The following is a 26,244-nucleotide window of genomic DNA, read 5'->3' as shown; positions in this document are numbered from 1 at the left end:
TTTGCTGCCAATAAGTTTAGTTAAAGTCACTCCCAGTTCATATTTGAAAGTCTTGGGAGAGGAGCTCAGCGCATCATGCTGCTTGGGCTGTTCACGTTTAGTGAGAGGGAGCAAATCATTAAGCGCAATTTATACAGCTGACCCTGCCTTTCAAGTTTACACACACGTGATATTCTCACGCTCGTACCTTCAGCGAATTAATCTGGGTGTACTTGTCTACCCTCAGCTGTTTTCTGAAGCCCTCAATTGCTCTTCCTTGCGCTATGAATAATTGCATCAATTCAGCTTGCTCACCCGTTATATATCCTGATGATGATCTCGAACAGTTGAGATCGAAACGCCGTTGACCCTTTACAACAAAACTCTTCCTATTCTATAAAGTTGCTTGAGGAGTTTTACACTATTGTTGGCAATGCGATGCCCTTATTTTAAACTTCACCATCACTCTGCACGTCACGCCTCTTTCACTTATTGTGTGAGCACCTGAATTCTATTGTTGTGGAAATAAATGTTTCACATGAACTGACTTATGTCCCTATGTACATTATTAATTTTTTTGCTCCTTTAAAATAATTAATCTTCAAATCTCTAACCATAAGTGCTCTCCTTAGGATCACTTTATTATTGGACCTTTTGGCCACACCCGAACCATTGTTTTTTTACCGCATATTTCACCCCAGGTTCACGTATTGGGGTACCCTTTTTTTTTCTTAAAACCCCAAAAAACTTATCAGCCGGTCTTTCTATTTCTCCAATGTAAGCAAATGCTTGTGCATTTTGTTGTGTAGGCACCATAGACAAGTCATTTAAAATTTAAATATTTATTTAGATTATTGGGGGCATAGCACTGGCAATAAATATTGAGTGTATTACAGGCCTCCACTTCTCAGAAGTGAAAGAAAAAATGTTATTGGTATACACAGAAATAATTAATTATATATAAATACTTCAGTTGATATCAAACAAGCATTTCATAAAATGTTTACAACATAAGTTAAAAACAATTTAACTTTCAGGTATGGGGTGTACAAACAATAAATAAATATAAATGATAAAAAAATACAAGTCACGTCTGTATGCATGTGTATACATTAGCAAGAGTAATACTGGATAATGAAAAAACAAATATATATTATTTACAAAATGTTATGCAGCATAGTGTTTAGCTTTAAAGAGTGCTGTCGCACTTCACATACTTTTTTTCAATGTGTTTGAACTTTGTATTACATGTAAGTAGAAAATGTCAACTAGGTTGAAGGTAAGGAAGATCCATAGTAACTCAATGTGTGTCCGCAGCACTTTCAATCCATGCCTCCCTATATGGCTACACTCTAAGAAGATGTTAGGGCCTGGTATTCTTGAGGGTGGCATTGTCCCGGCACACAATCAAAGAGCTCAGTCCTCCAATCTGGGAGCTTCTTACATGCACGTCATTGCAAGTCAGATTGTATATCTGTAACATAAATGCGAAAGAAACATCAAACATATAATAAAGGCACCATGTTGAAGTTTATTTAGATTCTATATAAACTGAGAATCATGTTGAAAGTCTGAAAAATATACGGCTTCTCCCTGCTGTATATTGAGGAAGATTTTTAATTAGATTTGGAAGTGCGAACAGCAAATAATTTTTTTTGCAAACAGTTTTTCCCGCCAAGAATTGTTGGACTTTTAAAGATACAGGGGCATATATTTATGATCCCCTTTACATCACATGTGCACCATGCAATGTGGTACATCCGCAACACAAACCTTAACTGAGATTTATGAAGACACGCAAGGCCTCTTTGTGTGGCCCTGAGTGGCTCAATGAATCTGGAGTAAAGCAACGCAGCGCAAATCGCTGTGTTGCGTTACTCTGCCATGGGAAGGCATTCCATGGGCGCTGTGTGGGTGTTCACAACTCTCATGGATTTGTGGCGTATCCTAGAATTACCAGAATTGGTAAACCTGGGAATGAGCCCAAAAGATAAGTCTTTCCAGGAAAAGCGTAACGAGGAGAAATATCTTTATTTCTGCTTGTTACTTCCTCTTTCTATGTGCGCTGCATTCTGCAGCACACATAGAAAGCTGAATATGCCTCTCAGGATTGTTTTTGTTCAGGAAGGAGCTCCTTCCCGCAAAAAAACAACCCTTATGCAACGGAGGCACCCTTGCACCATGGTGCAAGGTTGCCTGTGTTGGCACTAGGCTGCCAAAAGGGTGCCAGCGCAGGAAAAAGCAGGAATGCATCGTACTGACTTAAAATACAGCGCATTCCTGCCCTTTCTCTGTCACGCTGTGAAGCGCAACAAGGTGACTTGCTGCACTGCATGACAATTTTCATAAATCTACCCACGGTTCATTTGTTTCACAAAATGATTCACTTCCGCAGTAAATTGAATTTTTAACAAACCAATATAGTTCACTTTTGTAATAAATGGAATCACTTTTGTTGCTCACAATTTGCTGCCGAGGGAAATTTTAGTAAAACTTTCCCAAAGTGATTTTGAGCAAATTACATCCCGAAACCGAAATCATAAGCCAAAATTGAAATATTTACCTTCTGTATCAAGGACTCCATGCTTATGAGAAAATTCTTTGGTGCTTCCTTTCGGTAAAATTCACATGCTTTACATTGCTGGGAGAAAAAGAGGTCACATATTGGTTTACGTGTAATCATTCATGTTGTGCTGCCAGTAGTTAAGGCAAGCATTCATTTTTACAAACAAGTTTATTTATTAGTTTATACAGTCGGATACAAGCATATCAGTTTACGATGATGTACTTCGTTCATACAAAGAATCTGCAGAATGAACCAAAGTGGAAGCGCATGAGGAGTCTAAAGGAAGCATACGTAACAAATACAAGCTCTGCATTCTACCCACTGAAGAATCGTTGGCTTTTATACTGGTAGACAGATGTCTCTTCCTGTACAATACATGCATCATTAAACTCCATCTTTTTCTCGCTCTGTCTATTTCTCTCTTTCTGTGTGTGATATGATATGATAACCTTTTTTAGAGAGCAGCGAATTACACCCAAAGGTGTATGTCAGCGCTAACCTCTTCAGGAGCCATCGTCATAGATCTAGAATAGCCAGGGTTTCGACAGATTCTTAAATTGACCGAAATCTGCACAGCCGCACAGATGGACAGGAAGTTGGTGCCATGCTCTTGGAGCGGTGTAAGAGAAGGATCTACCTCCATATCTGGAGAGCCGAATCTGAGGGATAGAGAGGAACGTTTTGTCACTGGATCTCAGTGTGCGTGTCGGGCGTAGTTTATTTTTCAAGTATGAAGGGGATTTTTCTAAAAGAGCTTTGTGGGCAAACAGCAAGTCTCTCCCTTTCTCTGTCTCAGTCTATTTCTCTTTCAAGTGCACACTTCCCCCAACCATCCATTTCACAAACTTACTCGAAATATGTCTGTGCTTGGTGTTGGGAAACAAGTGGGTGTATGGCAACTCAGCTTAGACATGTAAATGCTTTTTGTCTGCTGAAAGGAAGTCATCACAACAAAGAAAGCTGGGTACCATGAGTCCTATTAATAAACTGCCTACTTAAAGAAGTTAAAAATCTACTCCGAGTAAGAATTCTTTTAGTATTCATAAACATCCCCACAAAACGTACAAGTATCATAATTTTCTAAAAGTACTCCTCCTGTCCAATATTAATTAATGCAGATTTCCCAAAGGGTGGAAAATCTATACGATTCATTCAAGTGGAAATTTGCATCTTGATGTTTAACCTTTTCTTTTTTGTCACAAGGAAAATATTTCTCCCTTTGGAGAAATTCCTTTACTCATCCATAAAATTTAGTGGTATCCCCAACCTCTTTCCACACCAGAAACAGTTACTGCAGTTATTTGTGGAGTAGCATTTCAAGTGTTTGGCATGAAAAATGTCTGTGAATGACTCACAAGCAGAAAGGTACGTGAGCAAAGGTCTTTTCTGTTTTTTTCTTCTTTAGAAAACACAATTCAGACAGCACAGTCAGTAATGCATTAAGGAATGATTCCAAGGTGATAATAAGTACCTGTAGTACCGTTCAAGAGGTGATATGAGATGACAGCGAGATCAAATGGCAAACTATTACTTGAGCTAAGGGCAGTGAAGTTGAGGGACAGCAGAATGATTGGAGGACTTGACACACAAGTTAGTATGGCAGCATAAATGCAGAGTTTTCACTTTACCAGAATGCAAGGAATCGTCATTTAGAAGAGCAAGAGATCCGTGCTTGAGATGACAAAGGTTTACAGAACACTCTCTTGTAAGGCCGGATAGCTATCACCAGCAGACCACATATAGCTTGGAAAGGCAGGGAGGAGTGCTACAACTGAATTTCTTGGTTCCCAGAATGAAGAGGTTTGGTAAATAATTGAACAAGCAGTGCATGGCTGCTTATGTGCATCCACCCATGAATTCTGACGCAAACCCATATATACATAGGCCCAGATTTCCAAAGATTTTGCATCTCGGTTTTATCACTTTTCTGATGCAGCCATTTTCCAAAATACTTTTTTGTATTTCCAAAGCCATACAAATGTTTATTTGCGTGGCCTTGTAAGAAAAAGTAATACATCACAGCACATTGTGCGACCTACCTTGTGTTACTTTGTGTCAGGTAGGCTTTGCATGGTTGGTTGATGGGCATTCTGTGCATCCACCCATGTATTTTGACACAAACCCATATTTACAAGGAGTTGTAGAAATGGGTTTGCGCCAATGTGGTTCATCTGCCTTAGGTTTGCATAAAGAGGAGAAATATCTTTATTTCTCCTTGTTATTTCTTCTTTGCATGTGTACTTCATTGTGCAGTACACATGCAAAGAAGAAAAAGCCCCCAAGGATAATTCTAGTGCAGAAAGGTGCAGCTTCCTGCACATCAACTATTCTGACCATAACGCAGACACCCTTGCACTATGGTGTAAGGGTGCCTGCCATGGCGCAATGTAGCCCAAAGTGCCAGAATGCTTATCACATTCCAGGGCAGCTTCCCCTGGGGATGTGGGACAGTCGAGAGGGAGAGGGGAGATATTACAATGGCAGTAGAAAGTTGGAAAGGCAAGGGAGTAACTTCAGGCAGATTGGTTTTGACTCTATCCTTCCAGATACCCTTCTTCTCCCTTCATAAGACTGCTGACCCTGATGGACAGTGATACCTTGCTATGGAGTGGTAGAGGCCCCACCTCATCTTCATCCACTCACTGTATGACTACTTCTCCCTCCAAGCTTAAGACAGCCAATGAATAGAAGAGTTGGGGGTCTGGTGAGGGCTTTGCTTTGGCCGATACAACAGCTTTGACTTGCTAGGCCCTTTTAAGGTAAGCATGCTGAACTTCCCCTTGCATAAGTATACACACTACAAATGTATAGGAGGAAAGCAGGCTTTGTGCATATAAAAGCCAGTAAGCAAGCTGATGGCCTAAATGTATTGGAGGCGTACTGTTAGAGGTAGAGGGTAAAAGTGGTGGGGCTCAATCGCTCCTTACCCCTGGGCCTTAGTGGCCCAACCAACTCTGGTTTTGTCAGATGTAGGACATCATACTCACTTATAGGAGCCTATGACAAACATACCGTGCCATACAGTATCATTGACCTTTTGGATACTTTAGAAAATGATAAGGTATACCTTTTTCAGCTCTGGAAATCTTTCGCTCCGTCTCGGTTTCAGCTTGCTCATTGCTATTTTGAAGAGAGAAGAGTTTGATCCAGTCACTTGTGACCCAGTCACTTCCGTTAACAATGAGCTTTGATCCTGGAAGCATTCAAGCGCAGACTGCAAACACTTTCCCTGGGAGAAAAAAATCACAAGTGCTGATTTGTTAGCCATTGCCTAATATCAACTAAAAAGCAGTATTGCCACATTTTCATTTTCAAACACATTGTTCACATATTATTTTGCATTGGGCAATGAAGTGAGATGTTCAGAACAGAGGACTCCCCCTCTCTCTTGAGGATGACGTTTCTTCAATGCGGAACATTTTAGTAATAGGTCACATTTTGGCTATCACAACATATTCTGTGTTGTATTTTGTTATCCTTTCGTTTGACTACACCACAGGTCACAATATAAAAGCATTTCACAGATAAAATGTGGTGAATAAAGATGCTCTAATTAACCACACACCCAAGGACCTCCAAGAGTAAGTAGTTCCTTCCATCATTTTTACGTGTAGGTGTAGTTACATGCAAGTACTAAAAAAGACAACACATTGAATCTTTCAAGAAATAGCTCCCTCAACAAGAAGTAGTTGGATCTATTACCTATCCCTACTTTGTCGAAAGAGTTTACTGTGTTATGCTATGAATGTTTATAGAGCACATGTACACCAGAGTTTCATTGCGCTATTGAAGTTGCTCATTGCTGTAAACAGAACTGATACATCTTGCTATAGAATATTTTGCCTTCACAGGACATAGTGTGATGAATTCAAACCAGGGAGAAATAGCACATTATATTAATAGTATTAACATCTCCAATTTTCAGTCAGTAGGCGAGCTTAGCAAACCCGTGCCTCTGCCTGGTACCTGCTTTAGCGTACACCCAACCTTGATACATTCCGAAACGACAAAAAATCCATGTGAATGGGATTAGTATTGAATCCTATTTTTGTTGGCCATAAAACTCTGCATACTTTATGCTTGTTAACCAGCAAGAAAGTGCTTGTGCTCCCCCCTTTTAGCACAGTAAATTTGGTATAAACCTGATTCGCATATTTAACTTTCCCAAAAAGCTCCTAGTATATGATGCAGAGTATACCCAGGGCCTGTAACCTAAATGTCACTAGTGTGCTACAGGACCCTTTGTGCCAGCCCCTGCAGTGGCTATTTTTAATAGCTAATCCAACTCCAATTTATTGGTAAAATTGTTTTCTGTATAACTATTAAGGAAAATTTACTTTTAAAAATTTACCTTTCCCCTGCCTGAAATCGCTGGAAGCTAATCTGGATTTTGCTCTCCTATTTCTGCCATTAGTAATTGGCATTTGAATAGTTGTGAAATTGCTCCCAGGACAGGGACAAATGGTCTTGGGTGTGGGGAAGTGTTGTTGTGCCCTTGCAAGATGGCCTGTGGGCTGGGCCCAGGGACCTGATTAAGAGGCCTACCCTGTCACAATCAGATGTAGAGAACACCCAGGTCTGCACCCTACTTTGTCCCCCCCCCCCCCAGCCAAACCAGCCCCCATCACATTGAGCCTATTGTTGACATCAAAGTGTCAGATCATGCTGGAGTGTCAAGACCTGCTTCACAGGTCTGCTGGGGTTTTACTTATCTTACTTGAGATGCACTTCAAAGGGCGAGAGCAGAATACCAAACAATTCTTGTATATCCACTAGTTGCTGAAGAAATTTGCTTTGTTCTACCAGATTTCTGTCTCTGGGTTTCTTGGGAGTACAGGAACTGGATTTTGGTGTAAAATATGGGTGAACTCTAGGATTACCATAGTATATCCCCCCACACACAACCCTCAGAACCCAGGTTTAGTTGGCCAAAGAATTCAGCCATCTTTAAAATGACCAAAATGGGCAGGGTTAGCCCCAGGAACCTTTAGCCATTGGTTATGGGTGAGCCCAGGGGTCATTCCCACCCACTAGCTCATGTCTGGCATATTTGTGGCATCTCTAGGAATCCTCTTCAGAACACTCCTGGACCCGCGGTAGATCAAAAGAGAACTGAACCTGCTGTTTGCAATCTGAAAAGATCCCTAGAAGAATGGACTTGCTCTCTATCTTGTATCCTGGGCAAAGGAGTGTACTTCAAGAGTTATGAAGCTGACCTCCTGTTCAAGCTACGGGGATTAAACAAGCTGCAGGAGTCCTTTCTTCCAGTTGACTGCTGATCAGTTTCAACTGGACCTGGGCCGGACTGTGCCTGACTCCCAGCGAGTCTCTCAGTGCCTCTCCTGGGGCCTTTGGGGCACTTTAGCTTGTACTCCTGTGGTGAATTTGGACTTAAAGGGCTAAAGTCAGAAGGTTAAATTGTTGACCAGGATGAACACTGCACTTGCATCGGCTCAGCATCAAATTGTGCCTAGGTCCTGCTGTACAGCGATCACTGATCATCATTGGCACTTTGTGCTTCTTTGAGCTATTTCTATTTGCTATTTTTACTTAAAACTTAAAACATTCATATCTTTGGTTCCCCTTATTGGATTTTGTCCTTTTGTGTATAAAATGTTACTGTATTTTTCTCACTCAGTTTGGGATTTTTATCATTTTGCATTTTAACTTTGTTTTGCACCTCAGACCTGTGCCGCTGCTCACAGCTGCTACATATCTCCCATTTCTCTATTGAGGCACTGTCACAACTGAGGCAACCAGTTGCCAGAAGACCCATCTTCGAGCTGCTTTGTATCACACACAAAGCAATATATGGCCAAAAAAAACACTCTTCATCAAGAAGAAAATCCACAAATACATACAACAAAGTAACCAGCCCTCAAGAATGGCTCCCCGCCTTACCGTTCCTACATACAAGAAAAAAAAAACATGAGTGGAACATCTTTCTCTGTTCAAGCAGCCAAACAATGAAATTCACTACCCACACACATAAGATCCACTGACAACTATCTTAGCTTCCGAAGATTATTCTAGAGCTGGCTCTTCCGCTCATGACAACTATGCTCACTACACAACAGTGCACCACAACAGTATACTTAGGCATGGCCAACTATGCTTCTCGTGTTATAGAGATGAAGTTGTTATTACACATGTGTCATTGTACATTGAACTATAGCTACCTTTATAAGCAGATAGAGTCATATAAGGAGAAAAATATAAATTACACCACACGGTACATGTCATAATTGCTGCTTCTATGTACATATAGGTGCATATAGATGCGTGCTACTAAAACTTTTTAAAATGTCATGACAAACATTGCATACTTTACCACAAGATAAATGTGCATATTAGACTAGGTAAGTATTACTGCTTCTGTGCACATATGGGTATTTATATAGAAAGGTTTTCTACATCCAATAGACCCTTACCACGCATGCATATGTGTATGTATAAATTCATTTCAGCTTTTTATATAAAAAAAATCCTGCTTCCAACCTTTGCCCCATCCCACTTCTCTCTGTCTCATTCCAAACCTTTTTGACTACTATCATCCCCAAACATCCTTCTCAAACTTCCCCCCCAAACTTCCCCCCCTTTTTTAGCCATGTCACCCAACTAACAGGCACATACGGCTCCTACTTATAAAAAGAACATACTGCTTCTCCTTTCAAATCCATTCCCATCGTTCTATCCCTGCACTAAACTCTACTAAAACACAAGAAATCAAGAGCACAAACTAAACACAACTAATGCACAAAGAAAAGAAAAGAGAATTGTACTTATCTACTTATCTATCTTGGTTTCCAGGGTAGCGTGCTACTCGCCGCAAAGCGCTTCAGTGCCTCATTAGGGATAGTAAACACTATATAAATTCAATTTACAAATACAATGTACAATTACAGGTGTGTGTCTTCCATTGTTACTGTCCATGCTGTAGGTTTTGGTGTGAGGAAAGCTTGCATGCTGCAGCCTGCTCTATAGCACTGCAGGTATTGTGCCTGTTCGCTTTTTCCCTTTGTGAATCTTGCACCGTCACTGTCTATGCTTGTGACTGATCTGTGAGTCGAGGAAACTAGCACTGCTGTTGCCGTGCATGCTCTATGTGTGAGGGGGAGTCTCCCCTACTCCTGCCATTTCTGAGCGCTCCCGGAGAAGTCTCAGACTGCTGTTGCCCATACCATAATTGTTCTGTGTGTGTCAGGGAAGCTTCCACTTCTGATGTCTACACTATACCTGTTCTGTGTGTGTGAGGATGCTATAAATGCAGGTGAATTTGAGTGCGAAGGAAGCTTGCACCTCCGATGCTCATGCAGTTTCCGTGTGTTGAAGACATAAGGTTGCACAGATAATGCATAGGTAGTTTCTGTTCTATGTGTGCGTGAAGGAAGACTGCACTTCTGATTTGTCTCTCGGCCCATTTATTACCTGTTCCCTGGGTCTTACTGGACCTTCAGAAAATCTTTTTATTATGCAAAAGCCAAAAGAATTAGAATTGCCAGTGGTTGTTTGGCATATCTGCACCACTACAGAAGGCAATCCAACCACACACAATTCAGTCTTGGTTACTGCTTTGAGGGGGAATTCCGGGTCCGGGGCACATGAACTGTGAGTGGGAGCATAAGCGACCCAAGCTTGCTGCACCACAGAGACTCAACTGCAGGTCAAGAATGAGGCTTACTGTTAGAGGTAGAGGGTAAGAGGGGGCTTCCTTTCAAATGGGGTTTCCACATGGTTGCTCCCTGCCTATAATGGAACAGACATGCTCAAAACGTTGACATGGAACGCAGTGGAACGTAATAACCTGTGGCTAGGACTAGATTTCCATCTGCCAGATTTTGGTTATTAAAATAGGAACACAGACCTGCTCATTGAAATGCAAACACCTTTCTTTTGCTGCTGATAGCTGCTGCGAGAAAAAAATAAAAGTAATAAAACGTTTCAAGGAACATGCATCCGAGGGAACCCCTGAATTATTACTAGATGATGGGGATACCGATTTAAGCAATTTCGATGATTTGAACCTCAAAACAATACACAAAAATACAGAGACAAGCATTTAATTAAAAAACAAATCTGAAAAATAAAAATTTAATTTTAATGGGAAGGTTGGGGCTTTTCTGAACTCAACTGCGGCCACCCGTCATCCATACTATAATCTGTTTGACGCATTTGCACTGCTCCCATGAATCAATCTGAGGAATCCAACTTAATTTTAGCACCCAATTTCAAATTCCTTCACAATTATGGAACATATAAACATTTTTGGTTTTACATTTTGCTTCTTTATTTATATACCCTTTATTATTCTGTTAAGAATTTTTCATTTTATAAGCTGTTGTGGACCCCCTGAGTAGGTGTTGCAGACCCCTAGGGATCTATGGACAACAGATTAAGCACTGATTTGGGTTGTTGCTTGTGTGCGGAGAAGGCGAGTGGTAGATCAGCACTGTAACAAAGCAGTTTGATCTGCCAGTGTGCCCATCTCCATAGGACCACTGTGGCACTTGTGCATCAACTTAAGGGATTACCATGCTGCACTTGTACCACATGCATGCCTCTCTGTGCAGTATATCTGTGTGGGGATGCTGGCAGACATGTTGTTGATGATGATGAATGGCCAACTACTTAGTTTCTGATTGGAGGTCTGTTGTCACTGGGCCAGTTTGTCGCCTACTGGCACCAATGTATGTATATATTGTAGGACAGACGATATCAGCATCAACCTTCAATAGAGAATTACATTTAATTTATTTAATTATCCAAAGTATGACTCTAATATCGCCTGGTTATATCATTTAATTAATTCTGAGTGTGTTATTTATCCTTAAATGTTTTAAATATTGATATAATCACTAAAGGTGGTTATGGTCCTCTAACAGTTGCATGTGGTGAGTCTTGATTACGAAAATTTGAAATTGGGCTAAGTACCCTGTAGTGAGTCTTCTTTCAGGTGCTTGATGTGGCAGCTCCAATTCAACCCATTACAACTTAATGCAAGGCACTATACAGTGAGTTTGTTCTATTTAAACCAAGGGTGTATCATGGTGTCGTATGGCTCTTGCTTTCATGGACCCAGGTCCCGATGACTTAATGAAGGAACTAGCTGTGTAAAATTGCAGTTTTTCTGCTGAACCTGACTGTTGCAACACAAAACGATGATAGGCGAAATGCTGAACATTGTCAAACATTCACCCGCAGTCACAGATCTGGGTTAAATCCATTGTTTTGTTGCTCATCATACCACCCCAGTTTGGAGCTAGCCATATGCAAATCAGTCTTGACCCTTCTCCAAAGGGAGCAGTCGAGCCTGAAATGGCAGACTGGGCCCTCCCTGGACAGGAAAACAAGCATCCTGGGACCAGTTTCGGGTATCACCCCTCATCAGCCAGACTAGATTGAATCCAGTGACATAGTGAGCACGCAACCCAAATCTGGGCATACCCTTCCCACTTGGGGTGAACAAATGCATAAAGAACAAATTAATGGATGGATTGCTGAGCAATCTCAAACACTCACTGACTTTTGTCAAGCTAATGAGATCCAAACTACGGACCCATGGGGTACTGTGAATGTGTACATTGTGCACTTGGCCCCATTATGTAATAGATGAAGTGAATAATATTTCTTCTCACAATTTGGGATATATAGAATATTGGCATCACCATGTGCCTCCTGTTAGAATTACAGACAAGGCAAACCTGTTGGTTTTGCTAGTGCTTGTTTTGATTGTGAACCCAAAGTGCAATAAACTTCACATCTAACCATGCCAACCCGTTACAGATAAAGGGATCAGTACAATTGTATGTGCCTCTGTCACTCTGTTAGTTCATCATGTCAGGAGATCCCAACGTGTACTCCACTTTATTTCCGTATCACAAGTGTTTGGAAAACTACCAGATTCATAAAGATCTACTCAAGATATGGAAGGGTCTACAATATTGCCCATGTGGGATGCAGAAAAAATCTCTAGTCGATTATGGTGCAGAGAGCTGCTTTCAACAATGAATCGGCTGTGAGATGCTCACTGCTTAGCCCATCCAGCTCTGAAAAGACACAACGTACAATTAACCATTTGAGACCATTTAAAATATAATCCTGGTGGTTGACCACTCCCAAGTCTCCTTGCAAGGAGTTGTGCTCCATAGACTCAGAGGACTATGGGGCAGGAATTTCTATTCCAGACCTGCCAATGGCTCTGTGGGTAGACAATACAGCCCCTCTGTTTTATCACCATTTCACATCCATTGTAAGACTTAATTAGCTGTGGTATCTTGAAGGATGTCCCCTCCTTGGGTTCTTTAAATGAACAGTGCTTCGTTCACATTTGTTCTGGGTAGAAAAAAATGCATACCCCAATAAAGGCATTTTGGATAGTGGGATGGCACACTTCCCAGTGTTCATTTTGGTCTGATGTTTCACTAGCACTGTGTTTAAGAGCAGAGGCTCATGGACCAGCTCTGTAATACTCTTTTTTGCTGGGAGTGGCTGTAGGTGACTCCTGGAAAGATGAGGCAGTCTCATACTAAACCACATCAGTGCACGAGTCCACAGGGCCTGCATACTCCTTCTGGCCCCCCAAAATCCTGCCAGGAAGATCAGGATTTCTAAACCTCCGCCTCCTCCCGTGGTGTAATATGGTGCTGTACTCCCCCGTCTTGGACTGAACCAAGGCACTATTTCTATTATGGACAATACTCCTATGGCAGTGGGTAGGATTCTCATTTGCAAGTGATAAAGCCCTATATAAAAGATCTTGTTTGAAACAGGAAGTGAGCTGAGACACCTACAGCATTACCACTTTTATTGCCAAAGAAAACCTTGCAAAAAATGTGCTGCCTCCTGAAAAACTGCCCCTAAAATGTTTTTGCGACACTTCTGTTTCATATAAAACTTGAATTGAAAGTGATAACAATGGAGTAGGCCAAGCACTGCTTGTATTTCATAGTGGGACAGAGTTTAGTTATGGGTTTTCAGTAGACAGAGAACTTTGTACATCTTTTCTAAGTACACTTTAATCGAGATGATTTCAACCCTAATTTATGGAAAGTTGAAGCGACAATATAAAGCTTCTTTGGATCCTAGGTCATCTTACCAGCCAGAGCTATGATTCTCAAAGTGTCTTTTCTTGACAACGTAATGGCCATCAAAGTACAGAACTGCATAGAAAGCAGTCTTCAGGGGCTTCTCTTGCTCAGCTCTTCAGAGACAGATTAAGTGAAGCAGATGGTAACAGTCTCATCATGTTGATTCTGATAGGTGTTTCAGCAAACAAATGGGCTGGAAGATTCAGTCTTTTTCCTAGATCCGTGTGGGTGTCTTCATGCTCCCCTGTGACCATTTCTATTTAATATTACTTTTCCACTCTCTAAACTGTTTTTGGGACTGTGTCAATTCATTTAAATCTTACATAGGGAAAAATGTGTCTGTCTCCATAGATTAGATGATCATAAGTCTAATAATTCAAAAGACACCTATGCCATTAAGTCACAAACAGGACTTTGAGGTTAAAAGGGCAGTGGAAGCAAAAACAATGTCTTATTGCATCCTAAACCTATCATTAATTATTCTGGTGAAGTCTCAGTGATTCTTGTCACTATACAGTGTGGAGTCTTAAATGACCCGGACAATTTTGTTTACCCAAATAGATGTGTTGGTTAAACAGACACCTTGATCTAGGTGAGCTTTGCTGAATTCTCCCTTCCCTACATATTATTGCTACTGTGGTTGGTATAGAGCCAAGCTTAACTACAAAATGACAAGCGGAAAGACTGACTAGCCAAGCAGGAGTACATAATACAAATGACAGTAGAAATATTCTTGAGATACCCATTTATAAAAAGTACTAAAAGAATGTACGATCTAGATTTGTATGATTATTGGTAAGGGTTTATATAGGGTTTGTTTATTTATGAGTTGCTCCGGCAGTTTTCCTTTTACATTTAGGAAAGATTTCCAACTTTTATGTGATACTTCTGGAAATGTATGACAGTTATGGACTTACTCACGTCGACTTCCAGTAGTCACAAAATCTACATGAGTAAATTATGCAAAGATTTACACTGGCATCTAAATTTCCAAGACCTATAAGGCTTTGACATACTATAATTGCACTGACCACTACATTTGGTATGAATACATTTGAGAGCATTTTCAAGGTAGAAAACATTCTGATAAATGTTTGCAAATACCAACAAATTATGAGTTTGTGGGTGTTCACTGCATACATCTGCCTGGAACGACTCATATTCTACTTTATGACCTCCACCACATATGTGGATGTTCCACAGTTCAAGTTGTACCCTGAAACAGTACATCAATTTACTATCACAAATGGCTTTTCCACACTCAGACAACACTTTCAAGTAAAAAATGTGTAGGTGGCCCTATGACCACCTGACTTTGCAGACACCTTGCTTTAATAAACCCAGAAGTAAACAAATAATTGTACAAACATCTTGTGAAGCACTCTGATACCATCTTGGGTCATGTTCACGATATATATAAGTTTATAAATAAAAATACAAAATAAATACAATGACCACACAAAGATTTACTCTGGACATATTAGCTGTAATGCGCACACACGGTTTATATTTTCAGTGCTATGGAAAGAGAGAAATTAAGTTGCCCTTTTTTTTTTTAAACTTATTTTTATTGCCATTTTCACATTTCATACATTGTACATCATTCATATTCTTCAAGTGGTCGTGTTCGATCATACATCCTGTAAGGATACTTAACAATTGTATTGATTGATGATTCGTTACCAAGGGGCATAAACAGTGTATACAGTTATCGTGACGTTCACATCCTACGATCTCGGGTTCCATATATGGCAAAGGAACTGGGGTTTAACAGAGGTATAAACTAGGGAATGAATATGGAAGAATATATCCAATTGCACTAGGGGGGGAATGCAGCGTCGTGATGGTGAGGCACCTCTGATACTCATGTTTGCCTATCCTAGTCGTTACGACCGAAAATCGTAATAGTGTGCCTGGAGCTAGGGTTTGTCAAGACCTCGCGCGGCTGGGAGCCTACGGATTCAGGTGGACAGAGCCTGTGACTGGAAATTAAGTTGCCCTTATACAAAATTCACAATATTACTGACAAATGCATGAACTATATTTTAGAATGATTGAACAACCACTTTATAGGTAGCTATTACTCATGTTTAGAAACAAAATAATAATTTCATAAGACCTGAGAAAACTATCTAAACTAGGCTTCTCCAACGAGTAGATCATGAGGTATTTGTAGCTCTCCAGCTACCTGCAAGTAGCTCTCTTGTGTGCAGCCCAGCCTGCTAAATTAGAAGCTGTCGTCCTGGTTGAATTATCATATATATATATATATATATATATATATATATATATATATATATATATATATATATATATATATATTCACTGAAAAAACCATAGGTTTCACACACGTTATAGTTAGGAATTAGCATTTAAAAAACCTTGCAAATTCACTTAAAAAACCATAGGTTTCACACATGTTATAGTTAGGTGGATATTTCACTCGTAAAAAAACCAATGAAATTCCCCTGTTATAGTTAGTTCAGATAACTATAACTCGCGCACCCGCAATCCTGCTCATGACGTCACATATTACATCACTCATGACATGGTCAGTGTCATCACTCATGACATCACTCATGACATCATCCTTGTGATAGAGTGGCGGTCGCGCGAGTTATAGTTATCTGAACTAACTATAACGGGGGAATTTCATTGTTTTTTTACGAGTGAAATATCCACCTAACTATAACATGTGTGAAACCTATGGTTTTTTAAGTGAATTTGCAAGGTTTTTTAAATGCTAATTCCTAACTATACCGTGTGTGAAACCTATGGTTTTTTCAGTGAATTTGTACGTTTTTTTAAATGCTAAGTTATGTATGTATTATTATTTTTTTATATATTTATTTTACAATAAACTACGTATTACATTTTTTTTGGGGGGGGGGGTTTCACGGTGCGCGCACGGTGCGCGCACCCCCGCGAATTAAAAAAAAAATAATAATAATGTTTTTTTCTGCCTTCTGGGTCCTTCAGGGACCCCCTGACAAAGGCTAGGGGGTCAGGAACTCTCTACCCTGCCCCCTTTTCACGTTCGCCACCTTCCTTTTTCACTCTCGCACTGAAAACAAACAAAATGGCGGCCGACACTTCCTGATTTCGACCGATTCGAATGTTGACTAACATGTAACCACCAATCAGAATTACGCTCGCACACGTTAGGGTGCGCGGCTATAGATATGTATGTACTTTTAACTGCAATTTTCTCAGGAACTACTGAACAGATTGACTCCATATATGCAAAAGGCACATCCCTGACCTGAGGACTACCTCTCTGCCAAATTTCAAGTAATTCTGTTCAGCCGTTCGGGCTGTACCTTCGACTAAAGGTCCTATGGGAAAATGCATGGGGAAAACACGTTTTGGGACCCCCCTTTTTTCTCGACCCCGCTAGACGAATCCCCCTGAGACTTTCAGGGTAGGAGCTGAGCGGAGCGCCCCATTAGTTTTGAAAATTTTGCGAAGATTCGTCAACCGGCGCCAAAGTTATTCAAAATAGAATTTTCAGATTTCCTATGGAAACACGGTCCTAACTATAACTATCTACTGGCGACCGCCAGTAGATAATATATATATATATATATATATATATATATATATATATATATATATATATATATATATATTATACCAAAAGTAAGAGTGCTCATTCCAGATGAAAATGTGTGTGTTCTGAAATCACAAGCAGATGTTTGAAACAAATGGCTCGATTTCTAAAATCTATTTACAGCTGACATTTAAGTGATAAATCATTCAGAACTGGATAGACATATTACTAATATCATTACCTTGGTGCGTGGGGCTTTACATGACTGTTATGAATTACCCATGTGGAGGGCTTCTGAAATTGACACAGCTTTTTTTACATTACTGCTGGCAACCCTGCTTGATTCACTATGGTGATCACTCCTGGTAATCTTGCATGGGGTGGTCACAAATGTGACTTGATCACTAATACAACACTAACAGTAGCTCAGGATAATTTTCACTAAACATACGTAGCTCTTATTGCAAGAAAAGGTTGGAGTAATCTGATCTTAACTAATTGGGATATGTTTGGATTCATGTTTTAGCTCAACCCTAAAAAACTGTCAACTAGCTGTCCTTCAACCACAACCAATCGGGGGAGTCTTCAAGACAAGAAAGCAGCAGAGAGGCATATTTGTGGGACTACAATGTCCCTGCTACTGAACTAATCAGTACACATACCTCTGGGATGAACCCAGACATCATTGTTTACTGGAAAGTCCTGAAGACTGAACTGTTCAACGCCAAAGCTTGCCACTGAGTGTCGGGGTGGTTGTCCGCTACCGCATACAATGTGATTTTATATAGGGCTCCCTGTTTTATCTAATTTGTTATTAGGCATTTCCACTTGTATTATCAATATTTAATTTGTAGTCATGTTATCTATATGTATCATTGTTTTTTTGTGCTTTTTGAAAAAACAAAGTATCCACTCACATTTATCCAAATTACTTTAAGGTACAACGGCAGGGAAGCACGCATATGGATTCCCATTAAGAAGTAATAAAAGAAGCTATGCATAATGCATCACCAATATACAATAAACACCTATGAAATAATTAGCATTACAGTACAAATACTTGCACATCTGCAGCTGTTTAAAGACTGGTCCTTTTCTAGCTGCTTTAACTGTCATACGACATATCTATTGTTCTAGCACTGACAATCTGCCAAAAATACTCTTTTTTTCTTTTTTCTACATTTAAATATAAATACAAAGAAATAGACAGTTTTCTATCTATGTGTAAAAATGTAAAACTGGGAGCCCTAATCATTTGTAACTTTCTACTATTGTTATATTTGTCAGCATGTACTCTATGGCTCCACTGAGCACTAGGAAGTAGCCAAAAGTGCCTCTCTGACACTCTGCAGAACGCTGTAACAAATAGATTTATTTAGCACATATTGTCCAAAGTTATTTTATATTGTTCAAGTAAGGCTTTACTTTCATTCATGCGAAGTCTACTATTGTGAAAGAAATGGGCACAGATTTACGTACCTGTCACACAATGCAGTGCCGCACCAAAAGTTGCTGCACAGTGTTGTGTGACATGACGAGAGCAGTAAACCGCCGTACCTACAGAGATTTGGCACGCTCCTTGGTGCAAGGGTGTTTGCATGAGTCTAGCATAGGCTTTGTACTGGAAGGGGACCCTACCTGTACAAAATACTATGCCTCGACAAGCTGTAAAACTTTTACCACTTTGTATGTGTTCTGTACAGAGCAGCACACAGGCAAAGACAGAAAAGAAAGGAGAAATAAAAGTATTTCTTCTTTTAACACCTGCTTCAAGTGACGTTAATGTTTGGCGAAAAAAAACACTCTCTTCTATTGTTAGTAACTATGGTTTTTCATCAAAAACAATGGGTGGGGGCCCAGGAATGCACATGTCCAACCTATGAGATGCCCCCTTGACGCAGAGTAACGCAAAGCATTACTTTGCCTCACAAACCAACACAAATTCCATTTTGTGTTGGTTGGTAAATCCTAAAAAGGATTTTGCATCATGTGTGCGTTAAAGAAGTAACGCAAATGTGATGCAAAACCTATGTAAATCTGGTCTATGGGGTGTTGCATGCTTTAATTGTACTTCCTCCCAGGTATATTGTGTGAAAGTGAGAGGTTTAAAAAAAAGAATACAAAAGAGCATAACGACTTGTGCCTTAAAAACACCCGTTACCATAACTCGTCCAATTTACTGGAAAATGCCTCAGAACGGCTTTATTTTCCAGCTGAAACTAAAAACATTTGCCTCATTTCTTTCATTTCTGATGTTTTAGAAACCAATATGTCTCATGAGCTTCCAGCATTCTGCTGAGGTCATAACTTACCGTGAGAACGGAAAAAGCAGAGAGGTCTCATTAGCAAAAAGTGCTAATCTCAGAAGGCTTTCTCACCTTTCTTTGTCTGGAGACAATGGCTATGAACAGTGTTAACTTTAGGATTTTTGGATCCCCGATTAAGACTACCTGGGGCCCTCCCATCAGAACAACTTTGACGTTTTTTTTTACACATTATCTACTATTTCAAGCCTTCATGGTGCCAAACATTATTGAATTATACCTAAACTTACAGAAATATGTATTGCCTGGTGTTCAAAAAATCTTTAGGATGACACTGGGTTGAAGGAGAAAGAGTGAGATGGTGATTGCAAAAAAAGAAATATACAGAGGTAAGATGTATAGAGAAATAGGGAGAAAATCACTTTCAGCTGAGGGCACTTGGAAGGTTAGGGCCCTGGGCAATTGCCAACATTACCCATGCCTTAAAACATTTCTGGCAAATAATTCAGAGATATATCCTGAATGTAGAAAGTCTGGTTCGATGTAAAGAATAAAATTATTAGCCAGTCAAGACTTTTAACTATCAGGCACGACATTGTGGGCGTCATTCACTGGCTGCATGGAGAGAAAGTAGGAAAATGGCCACTGTTGGAATCCTTCTGTATTTGAAGCATAATTCTGCCTTTTGTGGAATTCTCAAATAATTCATGGAGTACTTCTGAAAAACTGCAACAGGCTTAATGTTCCAGGAGTACTAACTAGCATAGAATTTACACATTGTGAATGACAAACCAGTTAGAAACGTCTACGTACGGAAATGTAAAGTAAATGTACAATAGTCTATTTTTTGGTTCTCCACAAAAACCTTTTAGCAGTTTGTAATACATATTAAATATAAATATTTTACTTTAGGCAGGATTTTGTAATAATCTTTAAAAAACTAATTTTTATGTAATGTATTTAAATTAATTCAATATTTATTTCTAAAATTAGGTTATACATGCTGTAGCTTTTTTTTTATTTTGTTCTATATTTAAAATAAACATAATATTAATTTACATTCATAATTAACGTAAAATATTTTTACTATTTTTTTTAATAAAGATAATAAACATTTTACAATTTCCCCATACTTTACGATAGGGAAATGTCCACTACAGTGGCAAAGATCTCCATAAAGTGACAGAGATCTCTGCCTATGTGGTAAAAGTTTACAAGTAGTAACTCTACACTCATAAATTTGGCTCCATCCCCAGGTTCAGGAGGTGAAGACATGTAAGTCTGCTCTTTGAACTATATTTACACTTGGAAATGGCGAATAGCCAAAAGTAGTACATTTAAAACAAACATTAAGACTCAATTTACACCTAGATTTACTCACATATAAATTTACATTTGTGAATAGTCCCCACGATGTGTACACATTAATGGATAGGGATCATAAATCTCATAGGTGAGTGTAGTAATATATTCTTTGTTGGATGCAGTCACTTATTCTTTGACGTATACAGACATTAAAATGTCACTCTTTAGAATCTTTTGTCACTCCTGCCTCTGCAGCCTACAACATCATTATTTCAAAAAGACAAAATGCTATGCAGGGATGTCACCAAATATTAGCTTTGTAAGTATAAATGTACTGTTCATAACGCATTATTTACATACCCTGAATAAATATATATATATATATATATATACACACAGACACATACGCACATGTCGAGGTACATACATGTGAATTTAAGTATAGAACATCTATGCATACCTATATTTAACTATATTTACTTATACATGCTGATCTTCACAATATTTTTGTAGCTGACATTCTAGCTGCAATATACTCGATATTCTGGTAGTATACCACACACACTGTTGCACTGCGCATAAAAGGAAATGAATTTAGAGCTGTGTGGGCCTTCTGGGGGGTAACGATTAGACAAGTCAGAGGAAGATGCAAGGCAGTAAAAACCCAAATTGACAGACCGTTACGTTTGTGTCATGTGCAAACATGTGAGCGGGTCTTGGTATTTTTCCCAGCACAGCATATACAAATGACAACAAACATGTACAAAAAATAGAATAAACTCTCATCGGTGCTCGTACAAGCGATTTGATGGTCGTGGTCAATGTGAACATGACTACAGGCTCGTGTTGAAAGTGTAGTGTTTGCTGGGCAACCCTAGAGTACTCCAGGATGCAGAAGAACCACAACCTTCCTGATCTGTCTGGGCTCAGATAGCCGACGACGCAATGAGGAGGGGCCCCGCTCGCGGGCTTGGCTTAGTTGAAGCTCATTGAAACATCTCTCGTCCTGTGGTGAGAGCACCCCAGTGACTGCGTGCAGGCGTCAAGGTTTGTATTCTTTACTTTCACAAAACTTAAGTGAAATTCTAAAAGTCGGCATTGTTGAGATACCACTCACTCCTCTGCAGTAGCCGGTGTTACTCACCCTGATGCTCACTCAGCTTATCAAGGTACTAAAAATTGTAGGAAGAGGCAGACACAACTGCAAGCAAATTTGTCCCACGAATAGGTATGATACTGTTTGCATTCTGGTAAGCTATGCTCCTTACCAATGAAAAGACAGTTCACATAGTTTTTAGGTGCCAGATAAAACATCAGCTGTTAAGATATATAGATCCAGGTTGGTTTGCCCTCCTGCTTTTTCCTGTACCAGTCCGACACTAAACTCTAATATTATATTGCTTTTGTTGATTTGCACTCGTATAGCACACAATCCGCAGTTAGTATTAGTTAGTAATAATGCTTGAAGTGCAATCTGTCTATAACATGGCCCGGCTGCAAGCAAGTGCAGTAAATTGTGTGCTGACTGCCGACATCTGGCCTCAGATTACACGATATTGCTCCGGTCTCAGTGCACTTTTGCATCAATATTTTTGTATTGCATGGGACTGTATTGGTACAATCCTGTGACAAGATTTGCTCCGTCTGATCACTCCTGTCACTTGCTGTAATGTTTTTGCAATTATCAGGGGGTACAGTTTTGCATATCGGACTGTAGACCTTCGATGATCACAGATTTCAATGGCGTGCTCCAGGGAGTTTTGTGAAGTTCCCAAAAGTTGGAAATCTACTCCTTACGTAGGAATAACGGAATGGGAGCAGATTTCCAACTTTTCAGAGTCGCCCTCTTTGAATTGTGTTTTTAGATATTTCTGCAGAACTTTGCGTTCACCATTCTCACACAGAACGTAAACTGCTTCAGATTGTGGTCGGTTCCTGCAGGTGTGTTCATCAACAAACATATTGTGTGAGGGGATACGCAACCAAGATCAACCTCCTCATCATTATTGTAAAACATGAATGAAAGGTTCCTTTGAACTCCCACTGTTTTTCTTACTGTTTTAAACATAATTTAGCATGCCACAGGATTTGTAAGCATACCAGTGTATACCATAATTATATATTTACAAATAAACGATAACAATTATGAAATTAGATATTTTCAACCAGGATATCATGAAGCAAAAATTCGAAGTCGCTTTGTTGCAGAATTGGTATACCATTCAATTTACAAACGACACTTCTCTAACACTTGGTTGATCTTCCTCCTCAAATACTGACGGTGGTGCCCAAGGAAGAGACCACGCCAGAGTTGGTAGTCGAAAGAGAATACCGATGACTAATTCAATGCTCTGCTTGTCCTCCATCTGCAGCACTATACGAAGAATGAATATGCCTTGTGCTTTGGGTCAGAGGATCCCAGCCAGTAATAGCTCACTAGATAACACACTTCTTTCAGTATTGGGACAAACATGGCTGCCGTGCTTCCCACACCCCTGTGCAACTCTGTTTCACGGCTGCCACTTCAAACTGAAAATTGCATTTCTCGCTCTTATTGAACCCATCACAGGGATAACAAATATCTATTGTCACAACCATCAGGCAACTAAAATTCTTAGATGGTATTTTCACGTCCCTAATATAGCTGAAACAGCCACATAAATTACGTCCTTACCTCGGCTGCGTCTGGAGAGTAGAGTCCTGTGGGGTTCTGTAACAAAACACAATCTGATCAGTACTCTGATATTTTATAAGAATCTTAAATCAATGATGCTTTGAATGATATTACAATCTCTTCCCCACGCAATATCTTGAAGTATGTAATGGCCTCATCGTATCTCCCCACTTTGGTGAAAGGCTCCAGCTGGGATTTTTCCCTGAGAATCATTAGATCAACCCACTCATTATGATATTCTTATTGATTCTTTTACAATCTTGTTTATTTCTTCTTTAGTTCTCCTGTAATTTTATTTGTATTCTTGTTTTATTTTAATTTTAATTTATAATTTTATTTTATCCCCTATTCTGCTGACATCTGTATGCAATTTCTGTATATTATACTATTGTCTGCTCTGCTGCTCAACAGGCCTTGTATGTGCCATATAAATCCTCAAAATAAATACATAAACAACATTATTAATAAAACTACTTACTGCGTCATCAACCAATGTCCGTAGTAATTTGACTGTTAGAAGAAGCTCCCGGTATCTGAGCAACGGCCGGGTTTCGGCCAGCATTAACCAGCAAGAGACCAGGCACACACCGACCACAAGGGACACCTTCATGCTTGCAGTATTGTGTTGTCTCTTGCTAGCCTAAAAGCTGATTATTTTCAATGAATAGGCTACTGGGGCTTAACATACCTTTTATGCATCCTTGCCGGAGAGGTAAATCCCACCCATCAAGTCTGGAAATCTTTGTAAAATGGACCGATGAGTAATTGATCTTTTTCTTTTCCGCTGGCATCTTGCACGTGCACCTGCATTTGCGTAGTAGACGGGGACAGTTGAAGCCTGCAAAGTTTTGCCCCATTCAGGCAGGAAAGAGAAAAAAAAAGAGAAATGGTGAATTCTTAGTTTCGTTCTGAGTGGAGAAATGACAGAAAGCCATCCATCTACGTTGCAGCATTTGGTAAACAAAGATGCCGTGCGCATCTGCCCTCGGGCTTGTGATGGCTCATACAGCAGTGAGTAAACTTCCTGTTGGTATTTACAAGAGGTTTGTTGTACTCCACGTTGTAAAACTCTACCGTGGCTTGTGTGATGACTCTGCAGGTGACACAGATGGAGGCTGTCTTCCAACGAGTCATAGCCGCAGTGGATTCTCACAAGGTTAATTTAAGGGCATCATTCTGAGGCCCCGTCATCTCCCTTGGTAAGTCCATCCCTACCTCCGTGATACCCATACCAGGGGAACTGACAACTCTGAAGGGCAGAGTTACCAGGGATTACAAGTGAGGCGCCTCAGGGTCCCCCTGGAGATGAAGAATTACTAGGTGAATCAGTCATTCTGGTCATGATTACCCCATGAATTTCTTATTTATTATTTTTCCCTGGTATTTCACCCAGAGTCTGAAGCCTCCACCTATTTTAGCAGATGTAGTCTCTGGGTGCAGATACTCTGAGTTACTGTGGAGCTTGCAGTACGATGTGACTGGTAACTCTTGATACCAGCAGAATCTGGATTAAAGGGGAACACGTAATGAGAATTTAAGTGTCCGAATTGAAGAATACCTTTTTGTATATTAACACAAGTTTGATGGGACAGAGCTCAGACACAGCGGGCTCCGTTCATAAAGTATATTTAAGACGGGACATGAGTTGTGCTGTACTATGTGTTATTCCCACAGACAGGGAACCTTGCACTTGCAGCGCACCTGTTGTATGTGTCCTGCGTGTGTACAGCAATGCTGCTACCTACGCTATACATATGTTGTATGTTGGTGAAGCTTGGCAAACACATTTGGACAAAAAACCCAAATGATGGGCATCATTGAGGCAAGTGAGCAACACGTGAAAGGGAAGCACACATTCAAGGGGAGACAGACTTAAAGGTCACACCATAGTGACAGTTATCAACTGTTGTGGTCAATGTGGGCAGCTGCAAGTTCATTCCTGAGATAAGTAAGTTACCAAAAGAGAATATACGCTCAGCTGAGCATGAGTGAGGGTTGACAAATGATATCAAAAGGCATCATTCGTAGAGAGTTCAATGGACACATGAAACGAGGCGGTCTTAGGATCACTGGGTCTTATTTATGAAGGCCTTGTGACATTTTTGCACCGCAGTTGCGTCACTTTTCGTGGTACAGCGGTGGTGTAAACAATGCGCCACATTGCGTCATATTTACAAAGTGACGAATCTAGGCAGATGCATCACTTTGTAAAGCCCTGCGCCACATTATACCCGCGTCAGGTATAATGTATGCAGGGTAGGCGTTCCCCCACAAGAAAATGTTGTAGAAGTGTTGCAGGGAAATCAATGAGATTTCACTGTGACACTTCTAGGACGCCAATGCGTCAAAACCTTACAGCTGACCAATGGCAGGCGTAAGGGTGACGCAGTGCAATAGGCACAGGCCTACCCTATGCATTGCTGAGTTGTGTCATGCTTGCAACACAACTCCAGCAATGCATGACTTTTGCGCCGACAGATATGTCAGGCTATGGGGCGGTAATTAGCCTATTCTATGGCATCCAAATTACCAGTTTTATCAGGATGTTGCTGGCACTGTCTAATGCACCACCAGTTGGCGGTCCGGTAAGTGGAGGTGAAGACTTGGGTTGAGCTGTTTTTTGGATTCTGAATCTTTTTGGGGAGCTCACAACACGATAATATTGTTCAAAGTAACAAAATATGAAAATGGGAGCACTTAAAATATCCTTTAGACTGACAATTTGAGTTAGGCTACATAATATTGAGGCACATTAGTTAATTTTTCATTTACAAAAGGGATGAAAAAAGAATTTAAATTGTGCCAGTGATTGCAGTTGG

General features: G+C 40.1%; 1 long non-coding RNA gene across 1 annotated transcript; it reads right to left on the bottom strand.

Moving 5' to 3' along the window:
- Window positions 1-805: 805 nt before the first annotated feature.
- LOC146862362 (uncharacterized) lies at window positions 806-24,246 on the bottom strand. Its single transcript, XR_014978431.1, has 5 exons — window positions 24,114-24,246; window positions 23,426-23,461; window positions 5,613-5,774; window positions 2,543-2,620; window positions 806-1,453 (listed from the first exon to the last, which is right to left on the bottom strand). It is a non-coding gene; the product is annotated as an uncharacterized LOC146862362 (long non-coding RNA).
- Between the last annotated feature and the right edge of the window lie 1,998 nt (window positions 24,247-26,244).

Source organism: Triturus cristatus, chromosome 2_2, assembly GCF_964204655.1.
Source record: "Triturus cristatus chromosome 2_2, aTriCri1.1, whole genome shotgun sequence".
Lineage (NCBI taxonomy): Eukaryota > Metazoa > Chordata > Amphibia > Caudata > Salamandridae > Triturus > Triturus cristatus.
The sequence above is the reverse complement of the archived record's forward strand: the minus strand, read 5'-3'. Positions and strand labels throughout refer to the sequence as shown.